Here is a 10542-nt window from a genome sequence, read left to right as displayed (position 1 = left end):
GAATCTAAGGCATATGTAATACTCAAAAGTATTGAGGTCATAAAATCCACTACAATGTATTGCCAAAATTGTATTATAGGAGCTCTGTCTACTCTAATGCAAAAGAAACTTGCAGAAGAACACAACATGGATCAAATTTCAAATGAACATGAAGACAGTGGAATTCTTTTTCCTATGAAGAATCAAGTACCTCCTGTTAATAAGTTAAAAAAAATGTGGAGCAATCTCTTCTTATAAATTAGAGGTTGTAGGTTTTCTTCCAATGACCATAAGTTAACTGACACTAATTGGTTATTAAGGTTTGGAGTATCAGGCATGGTAACCCCTGTGTTGAGTGGGTCTTAAGTCAAATGAGAGAGCTCTTGGTTACTGCCAATGTATTCTTGCCAGGGTTGTATTGTGTTATTATGCAATGTGTGTTGTTGATGTGATTCCTAGAATTCATACCTGTTTAGAACTTGCAGTTGTCTCCATGTTTTCAAGGGTTGTATAGTATTTCTGTTACTATGAAATCTAGACCTGATGAAGGGGGTATTCAAGTCAGTTTCAGCTCAGGGGTTTATAGGTTCTGGTTCTGAAGTGTACAGTATCTTCAGCAATAGTGACTTACCTTCCATCTCCAGGGAGGAATGGAGGGCCATAGAAATAAGCTGCTTATTTTGGGAAGAAGCTCTTGGACACCCCTGTCAAACAATTAAAAAGAAGTCTTTTCATGTCTGCTATTAATGTGTTTGTTACGTGGTCTTTTACTCTTGGAGGAACTATTGCCAGCCCATAGGAGAAAGAAATTTAAAATTAAATATGTGTGTTTATATACTGAATTATTTGTGCTATTCAGCTTTTTAGGTCAATAGTTGTGACTTTCTCATTGTTTCTAACTGTTATTTAATCCACATTCTCCCTTCTTCAGGATTGCTCCCTCACCTCTCTCTTCCATAAAGAACCCCCATTTAACTATCATTCACATGATATCACTTATATCCTGTGATTTCTATTCATTATTTTCCAATGGAAACTAAAATCTATAACCAAGCAAAGTTCAGATTTGTGAAGGCCAGTTGCATTAGATAAATGTGCAAAACATACATGCACCTAATTCTCAAGGAACATTGCTGAAAATGATGTGATATCATTGTAAGAGGCAGAGGAACAGAGAGTTTGCTGTGAGATTCTGGCTCCTAGTAACATCAAAAGTTACACCCATAAATTCTAACTAACATTAATAGGCAAACATGAGCAATGACACCTATGGACACACTAAAGTACACATGGAAAACATCATCAGGAACCAAATCTTCACAAATTTCTATAGGCAGCTGGGAAAACCTGGAAACAGAAGTATCACAGAAAAATGATGTTGGGAGCCGCCACAAGAGCTGACAAAGTCCGCCATCGCTAGGTGGCGCTGTCGCCCGTAATTCTTCCTAGTACCAAGTAAACTGCGCATGTGCCATGGTAAGCCCGCCAAAGCTAAGCCCATCCCACGGCGTTTGGTGCGCTACGAGTAAGCAGCCAATCAGGGGGTGAATACCCCGCTCTGGGGTATATAAGCAGTGCTTTCCCACGCCTTCTTGGTCTTCTTGGTTTTCTTCTACCACCATTTTGGTTTAGGGAAATAAAAGTGTTTCTACGGAACGATTCTAGTGTGTGTGTGTGTTCGTGTGTGTGTATGGTTTCGCCGGCGAGACTACATGCGCGCGCCCCGCACATTTGGTGCCGAAAAACCCGGGAGAATTTTCCATCGCCGGCACGTTTTCAGAAGACCCTCCGCCGCTTCCCATCCACGCGTGGAGAGAATCCAGAACCGTAGGACGGGGTAACGTTCTCTGAAAGATATGTTTCGATTTGATTTGATTCACTTCCCTCCCCAGTTGGCAGGAACGTTAGAGGTTTTCGCCATGGTGCTAGCAGGATCACTTTTTTTATTCCTGGTTTTCGTGAGGGTTCGGAGAATAGTACAAATCAGCATGTCAGGGACAGAGACAGGACAGAAGCGCTTAGGAATTCAGAAAGAAAAAGGAAGAAAAAGTATATTTAAGGAAAAAGGCCTTTCCAAAGACACACAGTCTAAGGAAGTGAGAGATGAGAGAAAGAACGCTCTTGGGAGAGACGGGAGGATCGGAAGCCTCAGAAAAAGATCTCTTTATCCAGTAAAGGAAGTGCTGGGGCGTGATGCCTCTGAGTCGGAGGGGATAACTTCCTCAGAGGACTCAGATGAAGAAATAGGTAAACAGTTACCGCCGCAAAATCTAAAGCAGGGGAAAACGAGAGATAGAAGCCGGACGGCCTCTCGGCCTGTAGCGCCCTCCCAACCTAATGTTCCCGGCGCACCTCCGCCTCATGTGGACGGACGTGGCTCAAGCTCCTTCCTTTCAGAGGAAGACAAAAGAAAAATGTTACAAGCTTTTCCAGTGTTTGAGGACGCGGGAGGAGGCCGTGTCCACGCGCCTGTAGAGTATGCTTCTATCAAAGAATTTGCTGAATCGGTTAACAAATATGGAGTCGATGCTAATTTTACAATTATGCAGCTTGAGAGATTTGCCACTATGGCAATGACTCCGAATGATTGGCAGAACACAGTAAAAGCTGCCCTCCCTAATATGGGACAGTATATGGAATGGAAGGCTTTGTGGCACGATGCTTCTCAAGCACAGGCAAAGGCCAACGCTAATGCAGAGGGCAACCAGAGACAGTGGACTTTCGAATTATTAACAGGGCAAGGACAGTATGTTGTTGACCAGACTAACTATGATTGGGGAGCATATGGCCAGATTTCCGCCGCCGCAATTAAGGCATGGAAGGCACTCTCGAAAAGGGGTGAGGCTGGAGGAAATTTAACAAAAATATTACAAGCCCCCCAGGAGTCCTTCTCAGAATTTGTTGCTAGAATGACAGAAGCAGCAGGCAAAATTTTCGGAGACCCAGAGCAAGTCAAGCCATTGATCGAGCAATTAGTATATGAAAATGCCTCACCAGAATGTAAGGCAGCTATTGCCCCTAGGAGAAACAAAGGGCTGACAGATTGGATAAAGGTCTGCCGAGGTCTTGGAGGCCCACTGACTAACGCCGGCCTGGCAGCAGCTATCCTGCAGGGCCAGAGCCGCTCAGGTCCTGGCGGCCGTAAAGTATGTTATAATTGTGGTAAACAGGGTCATTTGAAACGAGAATGTCGTACTCCTATACAAAAGAAAACCCCTGGGTTATGTACTAAATGCAGGAAGGGATATCATTGGGCCAATGAATGTCGTTCGGTTAAGGACATTCAGGGAAGGATTATTCAACATGATCCCTCCCCTATAGAAAGAGATGAAAATATTTCAAAAAACGAATATCCGGGCCCAATGTCTCAGGGCCCGAAAAAATATGGGACACAAGCCTACAACCGGGGGAGATCTCTAACTACAGAGCTACTAGAGGGTCTGCAGGGTTGGACCTCCGCTCTATCTCCCAATTCTTATTAATGCCACATGAGGGTGTGCAACCTATCCCGGTTGATTTTAAAGGTCCCCTGCCTGAGGGAAGCGTTGGCCTCATTATAGGCCGCTCCTCTCTTACCCTGAAGGGGCTTGTGGTTCATCCTGGTGTCATAGACCAAGATTATACAGGAGAACTTCAAGTTCTCTGTTCCTGCCCACAAGGCATATTTTCTATCTCCCCTGGAGACAGGATTGCTCAATTGGTTATCCTTCCAAGTTTACATAATTGTTTTCCATCCACCGGGGCGCCAAGAGGTGCCAATAGGTTCGGTTCTTCAGGAACTGACTTTGCTCATTTAGTAGTGGATCTCAAAACCAGACCCACTTTACAATTAACAATAGAAGGGAAGAGCTTTACAGGAATTTTAGACACAGGAGCTGATAAAAGTATTATTTCCTCTAACTGGTGGCCAAAAACGTGGCCTGTTACACAGTCATCCCATTCCTTACAAGGTTTGGGATATGAGGCCAACCCCACCGTCAGTTCACGCTCCTTGACTTGGAAGACGCCAGAGGGTCAGACAGGAAGCTTTATACCTTATGTGCTTCCTCTCCCCGTTAACCTCTGGGGAAGAGACATTTTACAAGACCTGGGACTGACTCTAACTAATGAGTACTCTCAACAAGCTATTAATATTATGAAAAGAATGGGATATAAGGAAGGAAAAGGCCTTGGAAGAAAGGAACAGGGAAGGTTGAACCCAATTTCACAAGAAAGTAATACAGGGAGACAAGGTCTGGGTTTTCCCTAGTTGCCACTGAGGGCTCCTTGCCCATACCCTGGCTTACAGAGGAAGCCGTGTGGGTTCCTCAGTGGCCCCTATCCTCTGAAAAATTGGAAGCTGCTACAAGGCTGATTGAGGAACAGGCACAGCTTGGTCATTTAGAACCTTCTACTTCTCCTTGGAATACCCCTATCTTTGTTATAAAAAAGAAATCAGGAAAATGGAGACTTCTCCATGATCTAAGGGCCATTAATAAACAGATGCAGCTGTTTGGCTCAGTGCAACGAGGCCTGCGTCTGCTCTCTGCTTTACCTAAGCAGTGGAGGATAATAATTATAGACATTAGGGATTGCTTTTTCTCCATTCCCCTACACCCGCAAGATAGGCAAAGATTTGCGTTCACCTTACCTGCTGTTAATCACCTTGAGCCAGATAAAAGATATCAGTGGACAGTTTTGCCTCAAGGCATGGCAAATAGTCCTACTATGTGTCAGCTGTATGTACAAATGGCCCTTGAACCTGTTAAGAAACAATTTCCTTCTCTACTCTTGATTCATTTTATGGACGATATTTTAATATGCCATAAAGAGTTGACCATTTTGCAGAACTCATATCCTTTATTAATTGCTACATTAAGACAGTGGGGTCTACATATTGCCACAGAGAAGGTTCAAATTTCAGAAATTGGTTCCTTTTTAGGGACAGTTATTTACCCTGAGAAAATAGTTCCTCAAAAATTAGAAATTCGCAGAGATCATTTACATACCTTAAATGATTTTCAAAAGTTATTAGGTGATATAAATTGGTTAAGACCATTTTTGAAAATTCCCTCTGCTGAATTAAAACCTTTGTTTGACATTCTGGAAGGAGATTCCCATATTTCCTCACCAAGAGCGTTAACGCCAGCTGCAAACCATGCCCTGCGATTGGTGGAGGATGCCTTGCAGGAAGCTCAGCTAAAACGCATTGATGAGACCAAAACTTTTAATCTGTGTGTCTTTAAAACCAGATGTTTACCAACTGCCGTATTATGGCAAGATGGACCCTTATTATAGATTCATCCTAATGCCTCTCCTGCAAAGATTATTGAATGGTATCCAGATGCGGTTGCTCAGCTTGCCTTACGGGGATTAAAAGCAGCTGTCACTCATTTTGGAAGGGAGCCTAAAGTTTTAATAGTGCCTTATACTGCATATCAAGTTCAAATATTATCTGCTACCTCTGATGTTTGGGCCGTGTTGGTCACCTCCTTTAATGGCCAAATAGATAATCACTACCCTAAACATCCCATTTTACAGTTTGCCTTAACTCAAGCTATTGTATTTCCACAGGTTTTATCTCAAAAGCCGCTCCCAGATGGAGTGGTAGTTTACACAGATGGGTCAAAGACAGGTGTGGGTGCTTATGTAATTGGTAATAAGGTCACTGCCAAACAATATCATGAGACCTCACCTCAAGTTGTGGAATGTTTGGTAGTCCTGGAGGTTCTTGAAACCTTTCCAGGCCCTTTAAATATTGTTTCAGATTCTTTTTATGTAGTAAATGCAGTTAAAGCCTTAGAAGTGGCAGGGCTAATTAGACCATCTAGTAGACTCGTAAAAGTTTTTCAAAAGATTCGATTCGCCTTAATTAATAGGAGATTCCCAGTTTTTATTACACATATCAGGGCTCACTCAGGTCTACCAGGCCCAATGTCTCATGGGAATGACCTAGCGGATCGAGCCACAAAATTGGTTGCTATTGCCTTATCTTCCAAATTAGATTTGGCCAAGGATTTTCATAAAAACTTTCATGTGACAGCAGAGACGCTACGTCGTCGGTTTGAGATAACTAGAAAGGAAGCTAGAGATATAGTTACTCAATGTCAGAATTGCTGTCAATTTTTACCAGTGCCTCATGTAGGAATTAATCCACGAGGAATTCGGCCACTACAGATTTGGCAAATGGATGTTACTCACATCCCAACCTTTGGCAAATTACGATATTTACATGTTTCCATTGACACTTATTCTGGAATTATATTTGCTTCTCCGTTGACCAGAGAAAAGGCAACACATGTTATTCAACACTGCCTTGAGGCATGGAGTGCCTGGGGGAAGCCTAGAATTCTTAAGACGGACAATGGGCCATCGTACACTTCTCAAAAGTTTAGACAGTTTTGTCGCCAAATGGAGGTAACCCATCTGACAGGCCTCCCTTATAACCCTCAAAGACAAGGCATCATAGAACGGGCTCATCGCACTCTTAAGTCTTATCTAATAAAACAAAAGGGAGGAGTCGAGGAGACCCTACCCTCAGTGCCACGAGTCATCGTTTCTATAACACTCTTTACCCTCAATATTTTAAACCTGGACAGTCAGGGCCACTCAGCTGCTGACCGTCACTGTTTAGAGCCTGAGAGGCCGAAAGAGATGGTGAAATGGAAGGATATTTTGACCGGACAATGGAAGGGCCCAGATATTGTTTTATTAAGAGCCAGGGGAGCGGTCTGTGTGTTTCCACAAGAAGAAGACAATCCGTTTTGGCTACCAGAGCGGCTGACGAGACGACTCGCGATACTAGAAGGTGACACCCAGACAGACCCTCCAGGCTCTGATGATAGCCCTTGTACTGATCCAAGGGATACAGGTTCCTAGTATTTTTGTTTATTTTATCAAAATTCCACCTTTAAGAATTGTACCAATAAAACCTGCTGGATGTCCCAGTGTTGGAATTCTAAAGATTCACTCGCACTATGGTTGCCAGAGTCACGCGATGGGTTCCCATCCCCGTGGAGACTCATTCCACTTTGTCATTATTTAGACAAAAAAGAGATTTGGTATAACTGCAGCCATAGTGACGACGATATTAATTAGTGCCGTTATCGCCACTGCCACTGAGATTGCTATGTCAACTTCTGTTCAGGTGGACACTACCCCCAATTGTCAGCCACGGTGACAGAGACTGTTAACCTTCAAACCTCCGCCAGTACCCTACTAAAAGGCGGGCTAATCATCCTTAATCAACGCCTTGATTTAGTGAGAGAGAGATTAGATATCCTCTTTCAACTAGCCCAATTGAGATGTGAGAGAAAACTGGGTACACTTTACATCACCAGTGTACAGTATAAAAACTTTACTCGTGTAACTAATCTGTCCAGAAAATTGTTTCAGTATCTTACAGGAAACTGCTCAGAAAACTTCAGTGAGACACTCAGAAAATTGAGAGCAGCTGTGGTGAACATCAACTCGACGCACGTGGATCTGTCCCTGACTGAGGGACTGTCCTCCTTTCCTTTTCTTCCCTTTTTGAAGTGGGTGGGAGTAGGCCTGTTTAGTTTACCCTAAGTTGTGGTTTAGTATTCATCCTTTGATTGGTTTGCGAACTCATAGCTCAACATAATCTTGACAAGGCTATTTTTGCACAGGCGCTTCCAAAGTACTAGGGGCTTCCCCTGCAGTGTGGTTATCACTGCCTCAATTATAAACAGTCTCCCCCCCACGAGTAGTGGTGCTAAATGTTAGGCCATCAGCATTGCACCCCAGAACATTTGCCCTTTACACTGGGTCAGTGAGGAGTCTTGGCCTGGCTGATTCTTGTCTGTATAGCTGTGGTACCTGAATTTTGAGACAAACAGCCCTTACACCCCTAGGAGATGACTCCATTGCACAGAGATGGGTGTTTGCATCTCTTTCTGTTCCCCTTAGCCCTTGCACCCAGAGGACTTGTGTTTCCATTGCACCTGGTAGGGTAAGGGAGACGGTCTTAAACTGTTGGTTCTTTGATCGCTTATTCCCCCAAGATGGAATTTACTTGATCAGGCCTTAGGTTGGAGTCATAACTGGTACCATACTAGACAGGCTAAGGGCAGTCAGTTAGATAACTCCATCCTTTTGTCTCCAGGCCGGCTGTCAATTGATCCCAACGACGGGAATAAGCTGATCTCATATGCCAGAGGTATACCACGAATGGTGATATTACCCGGTGACAGACATTACGAGTGGCCACAACCTGGAGCACACATTCTGAGAATGCCAGGTGTGGGTGCGCGACCCTCGTAGCCTAGCCAGAGCGCTCACCATTCTTTGGTGCTGGCTGTGAAGAAATGTCAGTCAGCCTAGACACGAGACATTGGCCAGTGCCTGTTTGACAAATCTAAAAGGAAATAGCCAGTAGACAGATTCCTCAGCCGCTACACCCTAGGGCTTCTGGTATATGCACCCTGTAAAGCCTCAAACATTTCTGTACACAGTCCCTGCCCACTAAGGTGTTCGTTCCACGGATAGAAGGTCTGGTAAGTCAATAACGGAGTGGACGGATAAGTCTCGGCCACCTAAGACAGGGCAGCCTTGGGTGGGGAGGCTGACCCCGTGACGGGTAAGAGTTTGAGCACCGCCCTCTAAAGAGACTCAGACCCGCCGTGAGACCCCCCAAAATTGGGAGTTACGAAACCTTCCCAGGGACCTCTGCCACCCTCTATATTTAAACAAAAAGGGGCAGATGTTGGGAGCCGCCACGAGAGCTGACAAAGTCCGCCATCGCTAGGTGGCGCTGTCGCCCGTAATTCTTCCTAGTACCAAGTAAACTGCACATGTGCCATGGTAAGCCCGCCAAAGCTAAGCCCATCCCACGGCGTTTGGCGCGCTACGAGTAAGCAGCCAATCAGGGGGTGAATACCCCGCTCTGGGGTATATAAGCAGTGCTTTCCCACGCCTTCTTGGTCTTCTTGGTTTTCTTCTACCACCATTTTGGTTTAGGGAAATAAAAGTGTTTCTACGGAAGGATTCTAGTGTGTGTGTGTGTTCGTGTGTGTGTATGGTTTCGCCGGCGAGACTACATGCGCGCGCCCCGCACAAAATGATACTTAAAAAGTGATATCAATTAAATTTCCAGGTGATATTTTAGAACATATATACAAATATATGTACATTTATGCCTGCAATAACAATTAGTAAAAAAAAACATTCTATAAATTTGATATTTGATGTATCAAATTTAAGTGCATGGATAGGGAATATTGGAGTGTTAGGAGGGACGAAATGTGAGTGATAAATAATGTAGTGATATAATTTCACAAAGAAAACTACCAAAAGGACTGCAAAAACAGTCGACTTTCATGTGACTTTCTTATACAACCTTCATTTAGCTAAGACTCCATTTCTGTTCCATAATTCCCCATTCCTGAATAAACCTTCATGATCTGTAGTACATTCAGATTGCTATAAATAGATATTTGTATATATCATTAGTATACATTAATACAAGTTATTTGAGTACTATATTCTCTTTATTCTACAATGAGCCAAGAACATTTAAGTTTTCATTCTATTCACTGTGTATCATGAATACCACTACAGGGACTGTGTAGTGACATGGTTTGGTGTTTTTCTTCTTTCCAAACTGATTTCATTTTCTTTGAGTCTTTACTCAGTACTAGGGTATGGGATGCTCTCTATAATTATGTAGAATGGTTAAATTAGTTTATATTTTTACCAGAAGTATGCAACTGATATCCTTTTCTAGGGATTTGGAGAGTAGTTTCTGTGTAAAGGTGACAGCCACTTGTGCTGGAGGCTATAGCAGTGTCAGGACTATAGACACATGATACTGTGCTCAAATTTCATATAGTTTCTTGAGATGTTACTCATGACTGTATGTTTGTACAGTAAGCACTTTACCCAGTGACTTATCTCCCAAGCTTCACTGATTTATTTTTATTATAAATTCTTGAGATTAAGGAAGCTAGAAGGCTTTGTATTGATTCATCTCTAAGATGCGGAGCCAAGAAGTGTAAGGAAATGATTCATCTTGAGCTCAAATACCTGATAATGGAGAGGGAAAAGTATAATTACTATATGTCTTGGAGACTGAGAAAATGAGAAGGTAGGGGAGAAAGAAGTGGGTGATAAACCTTACCTAATAGCTCATTTAAAGGAGGTAGCTCTTGTGTCAATGACTTTTAGCTATAATCAAGTGTGCACTAAATGTGGAGCATGAGAAGGATTGACATTTTTTAACTACACAAACTTGTTTTAAGTATCAGTTGTAAATATAGCCTCATAGTCTAGTCATGAAACAAGCATTAAATATTTGCTATGTTCATCTGGATACTTCTATGAATTGAGCAAAACTAACTGAACATAAGGTAGACACATAAAAAAATCCATGTTAAATTTCATTGCAAACTTTCTGATATCCATTTGTATAAGTCTTCAGAAGAAAAATATGAGTGTGTTTTTTCTTTAATAGACTTTTTATTCACATGATTACATAGGTTTGTATTGATGTGACAGAAAAATATTTGTGTGGAAAAGGAGTGAATATATAATATATTCAATAATTTTTGATAAGCTGACCTAAAG

This window comes from Grammomys surdaster, unplaced genomic scaffold (assembly GCF_004785775.1).
Source record: "Grammomys surdaster isolate TR1022 unplaced genomic scaffold, NIH_TR_1.0 198, whole genome shotgun sequence".
Lineage (NCBI taxonomy): Eukaryota > Metazoa > Chordata > Mammalia > Rodentia > Muridae > Grammomys > Grammomys surdaster.
This window is presented reverse-complemented; position numbering follows the sequence as displayed.